This window comes from Macrosteles quadrilineatus, unplaced genomic scaffold (genome assembly GCF_028750875.1).
Source record: "Macrosteles quadrilineatus isolate MER2022 unplaced genomic scaffold, UCM_ALF_1.0 Scaffold_1__1_contigs__length_201487025, whole genome shotgun sequence".
Lineage (NCBI taxonomy): Eukaryota > Metazoa > Arthropoda > Insecta > Hemiptera > Cicadellidae > Macrosteles > Macrosteles quadrilineatus.
In genome coordinates, this window is record NW_026542594.1 from 160,633,732 (window position 1) to 160,644,707 (window position 10,976).

The following is a 10,976-nucleotide window of genomic DNA, read 5'->3' on the forward strand; positions in this document are numbered from 1 at the left end:
TGCAAAGCAGTGGGCAGCGATTGACGCAGAGCGATAGACGCTGAGCGTCAGACGCACGAGACGCTTCTGGCAAAACGGGCCTTTACTACGCCTTGTTAATGTTAACTAGTGTATCTGTTTCTTGAATTCGAGCAATTGCTAAGTATTACAGCACAGGCGTTATTTTAAAACAAATAATAGTTATAATTTATGACTTTAAAAAAAGATTCGACTTAAAGATTATGTAAATACTCAAGATGTACAAAACAGATCAATATAATCAACATTTCTTTTATATATCTTATAATTTTTTAAAAGCTGATCTTGTTTTTTAGTGTTTTCTACAAATAGCCTTACTTATAGCCGCATTAGGTCGTCCAAAACATAGATAAAACATACTAGTTCCCTTAGTTAGTTGGTTAGTCTATGTCCAAAATAACGATTATAAATTCAAAACAAAAAAATATTTCTATTTCTTCTCCTTGGTGGTGATCTATGACTTTCCTATGTTTCCATAGTTTGCAAATCGGCTCTTTCAATGATAACTTAGAAATGCAGCATAGTGTTGATTCAGTTTTCTTTTTAGTAGGCCTATATCAAATTATCCAAGCCCTATCGCTTTTGACCATTTTAATATTTACGCCAACCCAAATTCAAATACTTAGTAAATATTTAATTTTAACCAAGTAAGTAAACGTTTGTAGCAAACTGTCAAATTAGCAAACCTATTGACTGTTTACAATTAACATTATTATGTTCTTCTTCTCACTTTTCATATCTGACAACAGCTGGAGTTTCATAACAATGTTTGTTTCCCATGTTAATCTTATGGAGGAATACGAAACTTTAAAGGACCTCAGGGCCTCACTATCTAATTATTTTCCTAAAAAGAAAGTTTCCTGCACAGCTTCACGTTGCGCTCTTTCCAATAACACCAAAAACATTTACAACTTAATTTGTAAAAAAACGGAAACCCTAAAAAAATTATGTTCATCAAGCAATGTTCAGGGTTTGCTTAAAAAAACACAGGACAGTGATACGTTCATGATATTATCAAGTAAAAAATAGATGATTTTCAACTTACATCAGAGCAGTAGAAAATGTGAATTTATTAAAATATCACGACGTTTAAGACGTCCATGTCACTGGCCCGGCCATGACGGAATTAGTACATAAGAATTATGCTAATATTTAGTACCTATTTCGTACTATTTAGTACCAACAAACAAAAAATTAGTACCCCACTCGGTACCGGATAACTAATTAATTTAGGATTCCGGGCCAGTGACATGCTGGCCCGGCCATTTTCGAATTTGATCCTAATATGTATACCATCATTTAGTACCTATTTCGTACTATTTTGTACCTCCATTAATATAATTTGTACCTCAAAGAATACCAAGCTACGGGCCCGTTAAATGTACAGGTCAATGACCCCTCAGCCCGGCCATATCGGAACCTATGGTTATAAGCTGTACTACTATTTAGTACTTATTTTGTACTATTTTGTACCTCCATTAAAATAATTTGTACCTCAAAGAAAACCAAGCTACGGGCCCGTTAACTGTACAGGTCAATGACCCCTCAGCCCGGCCATTTCGGAACCTATGGTTATAAGCTATACTACTATTTAGTACTTATTTTGTACTATTTTGTACCTCCATTAATATAATTTGTACTTCAAAGATAACCAAGCTACGGGCCCGTTAACTGTACAGGTCAATGGCCCCTCAGCCCGGCCATATCGGAACCTGTAGTTATAAGCTATGCTACTATTTAGTACCTTGTTCGTACTTTTTTGTACCTTTCGAGGTAAAAAAATTACCTCAAAGATAAACAAACTACTTATGTTACATATTGTATGTGTAATCATGTTATTGTTAGTGGTTAATTACCCCTCAGCCCGGCCATGTCACAGTTTCTAGTTATAAGGTATGCTATTATTTAGTACTCAATAATTAACAAGTGATGCAGTTATTTGGTGGTTATCTCCAACTATTTAGTTCTTCATATTAAACAATATGTACTACTCATACAACCCAAGTAATCAATGTGTCGAGGTTTAGGCTATTTTGGTGCGAGGGTACTGTGGTGTTTTTTTTTATTTCATTCAACATTAAGTTCACAACTTTGTTAATTTTTTCTTTCTTTTTTCTTAATTAATTTATGTTGTAAAACTTAACGAGCTGTTGGCCCGTCCTACGTACGGGAATTTAGTAGTCAACTAAAACTGAAGTAATATCAATATTTCTAGAATGTAGAATGTTAGCGTCGGCTGCTAGACTTTTTACAATTTTAAACTTATCTTCTAAAAAACTGAAACCCTAAACTAAAATTATGGCTTCAACATTCCCTAGTTTTCAAAATTATTTGTCTTTCAGTTTTTTTAGTAGTTTTTTTAGAAGTACAAATTATATTAATGGAGGTACAAAATAGTACGAAATAAGTACTAAAGCTTATAACCAGCTATATAACCAGCTTATAACCAGTATAGCTTATAACCATAGGTTCCGATATGGCCGGGCTGAGGGGCCATGGATATTTACAGTTAACGGGCCCGTAGCTTGGTTTTCTTTGAGGTACATGTGGGAAAATAAAACTCTTCAGAACTTTCTACAACTTGGTTATATTTTACACTTAAAAAAAAACAGGACAACAAAACGAACCTTCTTTAAACATTAATTCAACTCAACACCCATTAGTCACCATGACAACCGAAATATCCAAAATCGTAAACATAAAGGACACTAGTCAGCTGATGCTAGTTCACAGCTACACGCCCCCGTGGTGTCAACACCACCACACGCCCTCGAGGTGCCGACACAACTTACACTTTCATTTTTACTTTCAACTACTTTTCGCACATCTGCTATGTGATGAGGCCTGCCATTTACTTCAACACTTCTGGGTGAAAACTGTCCAGTAACCACTCCTTCCTTCCATCTCGAAGTACAGGATGGGTTTGGCGGCTTGACATACACACGTTCACCTACTGTAAAATGTGACCCTTCATACACTTCACCTTTTACAGGTTCACCTTTACATCGCCATTGGTACGAAAAAATCTGGGAACTCGGCGATGAATCGCCACCTAATCCTTCTTTAGGTGTCAAATTGTACCAATAGACCATTTCTTGGATACTCCCTTTAGTTCTTGCGGCCATACGCTTGATTGTTCTGTGGTTTCGCTCAACTATCCCGTTTCCACTTGGCCGGTTGACACACCTAAACACAACTTTAATACCCCATTTATCACAGAGCTGAGTAATCTCTTCGCATCGAAATGTTGCACTATTGTCCATCAAAATCTCATGTGGTGGCCCTCGATCAGTAAACAATTCCAACAACACTTTAGAAATCTGATCTTTCGTCTCTTTTGGGATCCGGCGCCAAATGCAGAACCTTCTTGGACCACAGTCCACAATGGTCATGAACTTGCTTTGACCATAGTGTGTTACGTCAATGGCAAGCCTATACCAATTGTTCTGGCAATCCAAATACCCAGGCTCCCATTTGATGCTGGATGGATCAATTGACAGACACTCTTTACAACTTTTCACAACTTCTTCAACAACTTTTGTGGTAAAGTTAATGTCTGGGTGACACCGTCTGGCGGTGAATAAAGTACGGTTAACACCAAAATGATGCAAGTCATGAACCTGTTTCACCAATGTCTTTTGGTCCACACTCTCATTCTCACACACAAGTGCAATGCTAGTCTCTTTGTTTATTGCTAACCATTTTTTTTTGGCACTCTTGTAAGAAGATCTGCTTTGTTGAACTGTGACTTAATGAGTTCTATTTGTACATTGAGACCGCATTCCAAAATAATGTCTTTAAATAGGCTTAATCGTCTTCTAACCAAAACTTCACTTAACCCATGTGTTTTGATAGGACGGTCCCCCGTCAGTATAGATGACACCCAAGCATGAACTGTCGCTGAATCCGTGATTAATACGATCTTCTTTAACCCCCAACGCAGGGCCAAATTTACTCCTTTTAGGATAGCTTCAAATTCTGCTAAATTGATATGTGCTGAATCATGCTGCTTCCTCAGCCACGAAGCATCTTCGACTATCTCACCTTCAATTTCTAGACAAACTCCGATCGCTAGACTGCTTGCGTCACACGCATCAGCTGACTAGTGTCCTTTATGTTTACGATTTTGGATATTTCGGTTGTCATGGTGACTAATGGGTGTTGAGTTGAATTAATGTTTAAAGAAGGTTCGTTTTGTTGTCCTGTTTTTTTGAGCCTGTAAACACTTTGGAGCATAATGTCCTGCCTCTCCACAGCGGAAACAAATTACATTCGAGGTGCTACTCGGCTTTCTTTGTGGGCATGATCTTGCTAGATGTCCTTCCGAGTTACAGATAAAACATTTTTTACTATACTGTCTTTTATTTACGGACACTTCCATCTGAGCGGCGGCTCCAACATTGGATTCACTTCCATTCACTAAACTTCTCGCCCTTTCTAACACTTTTGACAGCTCCATGTCTTGCAAGCAACATGCCGCCTTTAACTGATTTTGAACTTCTCTGGGTAGTCCGTGAACAAAAGAACTCTTTATCCACTCGTCAGAAACTGAAGAATCTATTAATTTAGCCAACCTTTTCAAATCAGATGCGTAGACATCAACAGATTCTCCTGGAAGCAAACGTCTGGATATGAACTCCTCATACGCTTGGAAACAGTTAGCAGAGAAAGCCTGCTGCAAAGCTTGGGTCAGGGCGGAGTAATCACTCTTAACTGCGTCGGTAAGCCCATCGTAGACGGCAAATGCTCCTCCAGACAAAAACAAGGGAAGCACTGATTGTAGTTCTTTAACCTTCTGAAGTTTACATACAAGCTCTAACTTTTTCAGCCATTCCGAGAAGTCTCCTTCGCCATCATACAACTTTACCAAATCCGAAAATCTTGTACCGTTTCCAGACATGCCGAAATAGCTTGTGGGAAAATAAAACTCTTCAGAACTTTCTACAACTTGGTTATATTTTACACTAAAAAAAAACAGGACAACAAAACGAACCTTCTTTAAACATTAATTCAACTCAACACCCATTAGTCACCATGACAACCGAAATATCCAAAATCGTAAACATAAAGGACACTAGTCAGCTGATGCTAGTTCACAGCTACAGTACAAATTATTTTAATGGGGGTACAAAATAGTACGAAATAGGTACTAAATAGTAGTAAAGCTTATAACCATAGGTTACGATATGGCCGGGCTGAGGGGCCATTGACCTGTACAGTTAACGGGCCCGTAGCTTGGTTTTCTTTGAGGTACAAACTATTTTAATGGGGGTACAAAATAGTACGAAATAGGTACTAAATAGTAGTAAAGCTTATAACCATAGGTTACGATATGGCCGGGCTGAGGGGTCGTTGACCTGTACAGTTAACGGGCCCGTAGCTTGGTTTTCTTTGAAGTACAAATTATATTAATGGAGGTACAAAATAGTACAAAATAAGTACTAAATAGTAGTATAGCTTATAACCATAGGTTCCGATATGGCCGGGCTGAGGGGTCATTGACCTGTACAGTTAACGGGCCCGTAGCTTGGTTTTCTTTGAGGTACAAATTATATTAATGGAGGTACAAAATAGTACGAAATAAGTACTAAATAGTAGTATATTTTATAACCATAGGTTACGATATGGGCGGGCTGAGAGGTCATTGACCTGTACAGTTAACGGGCCCGTAGCTTGGTTTTCTTAGAGGTACAAATTATATTAATGGAGGTACAAAATAGTACGAAATAGGTACTAAATGATGGTATACATATTAGGATCAAATTCGAAAATGGCCGGGCCAGCATGTCACCGGCCCGGAATTCTAAATTAATTAGTTATCCGGTACCGATTGGGGTACTAATTTTTTGTTTGTTGGTACTAAATAGTACGAAATAGGTACTAAATATTAGCATAATTCTTATGTACTAATTCCGTCATGGCCGGGCCAGTGACATGGACGTAATTTAAAGTCACTACGTGACGCTGGCTACTATAATATAATAATGTAGTTATAATAATCTATATATTTAAATGCGAAATTCCGATCAACGCACAGGCCAAACCACAGCACCTACAAGTATGAGATTTTGCATACATATTCCTCTCATAGCGTAGGCAGAAAATAAGAAGCGATTTTGCCAAATGCCCAATGGGCCTCGCCCCACAGAAGGTCAAAGTTAGCATGGAGTTCGTATAGGAAGAAAAATTTGTTTTGGACAACGTTTTGTTTACATTTGTCTGCAATTTATTTAATCGTCAGCTGTCACAGTAAAAATTAAGTTTTAGCGAATTTCCCATATAGGGAATAAGCTATTACCGTAGTACTCATGGTAAGACCTGGACGGGGGACCGATTTTTTTTAGTTTTGAGGTCCCTAGAGGCCAAAAACACCATCCGTTCAAATTCATATATATATATATATATATTTATTAAGAAAACTGTAGTGATTAGGGCTACTATTTTGATATGTAAAAGCATTATTAAAAACTAAGTACCCTTTTTTTAATTCATTTTATTTAACAACTATAATAAAATGAATTAAAAAAAGGGTACTTAGTTTTTAATAATGCTTTTATATATTTATATATTTATATATATATATATATATATATATATATATATGTGTGTGTGTCCGTTAGCACGATAACTCGAGCAAAAATGATCCGATTTTGATGAAATTTGGTACAAACGTGTAAACCTACGTTTATTTGAACGAGTTCGCGATCCAGCATGATCGGACGTGAAGGCACGTTTCTTTGTCAATTTATTTGTTTGATGGTAACTGTAGGAAAAATATAATGTGCAACTCGAGTGCAAAGTGCAATAGCTTAACTTGAAAAACCATTTCTCACTCGCCTACGGCTCGTGAGAAAGGATTTCTCTCGAGTGAGCCAATTGCTAACTTTGCTCACTAGTTGCACAAATAACTATTATCTATGATAGTATTTTACTGAATTATCATGTAATTTTAAAATACAGAATAATTTAAAAGTATTAAATTTTTACAATATTTATGTTAATTAATTATAAAAAATTAAAAGGGGGAATTATTTTATCATCAATTTTTTGTTTGCACCATCCAAGGCCGGCTATGGTGTTTACAGTTGAAATCTATTTAAACTTCGATATCTATCTCCACTGATTTGACAGAATTTTTTAAAAGAAGAATCGTCTTTATTTCCTTATATAACGTATCTATTAAATTTTGAAGTAATACAAATTTTATATAAAATTCTTTTCAACCCATTTTTAATGTCTTAAAAACAAATCATTTATTATGTTGAATAGTTGCTAAGGCTTAAAGTTAAAGAAAAACATTTATAAAAAACATGCAAAATTTAAATTTCCATGTTATTTATACATTACCTACGTAGAATAATTAAACCGTTGCAGTTTGCTTGTTTATGAACACATTTGTATAAAATTTGGCAAATAAATTTATTTAGTAATAATCTATTAACATTTTACAAAAAAAATTACCCTTCGTTGTAGAAACTCGCGTGATAACTCATTAAACTTAGGTTATTATTTAACTTCGGAATAAACATGACTATTTAAGGAGATATTTTGATGAAAATCCAATCGAGCAAATAGAAATTCACTTATTCCGCTGGTTTTCTGTGGCTGGGGTATCTTGTTACTTCAGTTATACTACTTAAAACATTGATTAAGCAAATAAAATTATCCAACTATTGTAATACAGTGGAACAGTAAAGCGCTACTCATAAAACTCACACAGAAAAATAAAATAATACATTGTCGACTTAAGCGTACAGTGACACTAACGTCTTGAAACAAACATAAAAAATCGTTTTACAATAGGATGAAAAGTCTATAAGCTAATCGGCACAATAAATTCGGACACCTAGACTAAAATCTAAAACTACAAATGAAATTATTTGATCCAGAGGAATCATGGATCAGAGTTTCGGTAAAACTTTACAGTATAATGGAACAAATTAGATATTATTCTAGTTAGTTGTTTTTTTATCTTTATGTTTTCCAACATGTTTTGCTTACGTTTATAGTTTAAGGTTGTGTAAATAGATTATTTTCATACACGATATGTTTATAAAGTAAATAAAATAGCTTATTTAAATTTTTATCTTTTTGAAAAGGCAGTTTCATTTTGTTTCCCTTTCGTTAAGGTTACCTCTCCTCAGATTATACCTCAGATTTCTCCACAGATAATTGACTTGATTACCTCAATCATATTCATAAATATTATATACTACGATGTATTTTACAATTGGAATAGCTCAAAGTTGTTGTGATGTGCATAGAAAAAATATAATGCATTCTTATTTGTTGCAAGTTCCTATCAACCAAATACATTTTGCCATATAACTTGGTAATTTAGGGGACTGCCTCAATCACACTCATACTGATTATTCTACACATTGTATATTAACATTAGAATACCTCAAAGTTGATGTGATGGACTTAGGAAAAAGATTTTGCACTTTTCCCGATGCGAGTTCCTATCAACTATATACATTTTGCCATATAACTTCGTAATTTACAGGACTGCCGCAATCATACTCATACTGATTATTCTACACATTGTATATTACCATTATAATACCTCAAAGTTAATGTGATGGGCTCAGGAAAAAGATTGTGCACTTTTCCTGATGCGAGTTCCTATCAACCATATACATTTTGCCATATAACTTGGTAATTAAGGGGACTGCCTCAATCATATTTATACTGACTATTCTACACATTGTATATTACCATTAGATTACCTCAAAATTGATGCGATAGGCTTAGGAAAAATATTGTGCACTTTTCCTGACGCAAATTCCTATCAACCATATACATTTTGCCATACAACTTGGTAATTTAGAGGACTGCCTCAATCATACTTATACAGATTATTCTACACATTGTATATTACCATTAGAATACCTCAAAGTTGATGTGATGGACTTAGGAAAAAGATTGTGCACTTTTTCCTGATGCGAGTTCCTATCAACCATATACATTTTGCTATATAACTTGGTAATTAAGGGGACTGCCTCAATCATATTTATACTGACTATTCTACACATTGTATATTACAATTAGATTACCACAAAATTGATGTGATAGGCTTAGGAAAAATATTGTGCACTTTTCCTGACGCAAATTCCTATAAACCATATAGATTTTGCCTTATAGCTTCGTAATTCACAGGACTGCCGCAATTATACTCATACTGATTATTCTATACATTGTATATTAGTATTAGAATACCTCAAAGTTGATGTGATGGGCTTAAGAAAAAGATTGTGCACTTTTCCTGACGCAAATTCCTATCAACCATATACATTTTGCCATATAACTTCGTAATTCACTGGACTGCCGCAATCATACTCATACTGATTATTCTAAACATTGTATATTACCATTAGAATACCTCAAAGTTGATGTGATGGGCTTAGGAAAAAGATTGTGCACTTTTCCTGACGCAAATTCCTATCAACTATATAGATTTTGCCTTATAGCTTCGTAATTCACAGGACTGCCGCAATCATACTCATACTGATTATCATAAACATTGTATATTACCATTAGAATACCTCAAAGTTGATGTGATGGGCTTAGGAAAAAGATTGTGCACTTTTCCTGACGCAAATTCCTATAAACCATACAGATTTTGCCTTATAGCTTCGTAATTCACAGGACTGCCGCAATTATACTCAAACTGATTATTCTATACATTGTATATTAGCATTAGAATACCTCAAAGTTGATGTGATGGGCTTAGGAAAAAGATTGTGCACTTTTCCTGACGCAAATTCCTATAAACCATATAGATTTTGCCTTATAGCGTCGTAATTCACAGGACTGCCGCAATTATACTCATTCTGATTAGTCTATACATTGTATATTAGCATTAGAATACCTCAAAGTTAATGTGATTGGTTTAGGAAAAAGATTGTGCACTTTTCCTGGCGCAAATTCCTATCAACCATATAGATTTTGCCATATAACTTCGTAATTGACTGGACTGCCGCAATCATACTCATACTGATTATTCTACACATTGTATATTACCATTAGAATATCTCAAAATTGATGTGATGGGCTTAGGAAAAAGATTGTGCACTTTTCCTGACGCAAATTCCTATCAACCATATAGATTTTGCCTTATACCTTCGTAATTCACTGGACTGCCGCAATCATACTCATACTGATTATTCAATAAATTGTATATTAGCATTAGAATACCTCAAAGTTGATGTGATGGGCTTAGGAAAAAGATTGTGCACTTTTCCTGATGCGAGTTCCTATCAACCATATACATTTTGCCATATAACTTCGTAATTCACTGGACTGCCGCAATCATACTCATACTGATTATTCTAAACATTGTATATTACCATTAGAATACCTCAAAGTTGATGTGATGGGCTTAGGAAAAAGATTGTGCACTTTTCCTGACGCAAATTCCTATCAACCATATAGATTTTGCCTTATAGCTTCGTAATTCACTGGACTGCCGCAATCATACTCATACTGATTATTCTATACATTGTATATTAGCATTAGAATACCTCAAAGTTGATGTGATGGGCTTAGGAAAAAGATTGTGCACTTTTCCTTACGCAAATTCCTATCAACCATATAGATTTTGTTATATAACTTCGTAATTCACTGGACTGCCGCAATCATACTCATACTGATTATTCTAAACATTGTATATTACCATTAGAATACCTCAAAGTTGATGTGATGGGCTTAGGAAAGAGATTGTGCACTTTTCCTGACGCAAATTCCTATCAACCACATAGATTTTGCCTTATAGCTTCGTAATTCACAGGACTGCCGCAATCATACTCATACTGATTATTCTATACATTGTATATTAGCATTAGAATACCTCAAAGTTGATGTGATGGGCTTGGGAAAAAGATTGTGCACTTTTCCTGATGCGAGTTCCTATCAACCATATAGATTTTGCCATATAACTTCGTAATTCACTGGACTGC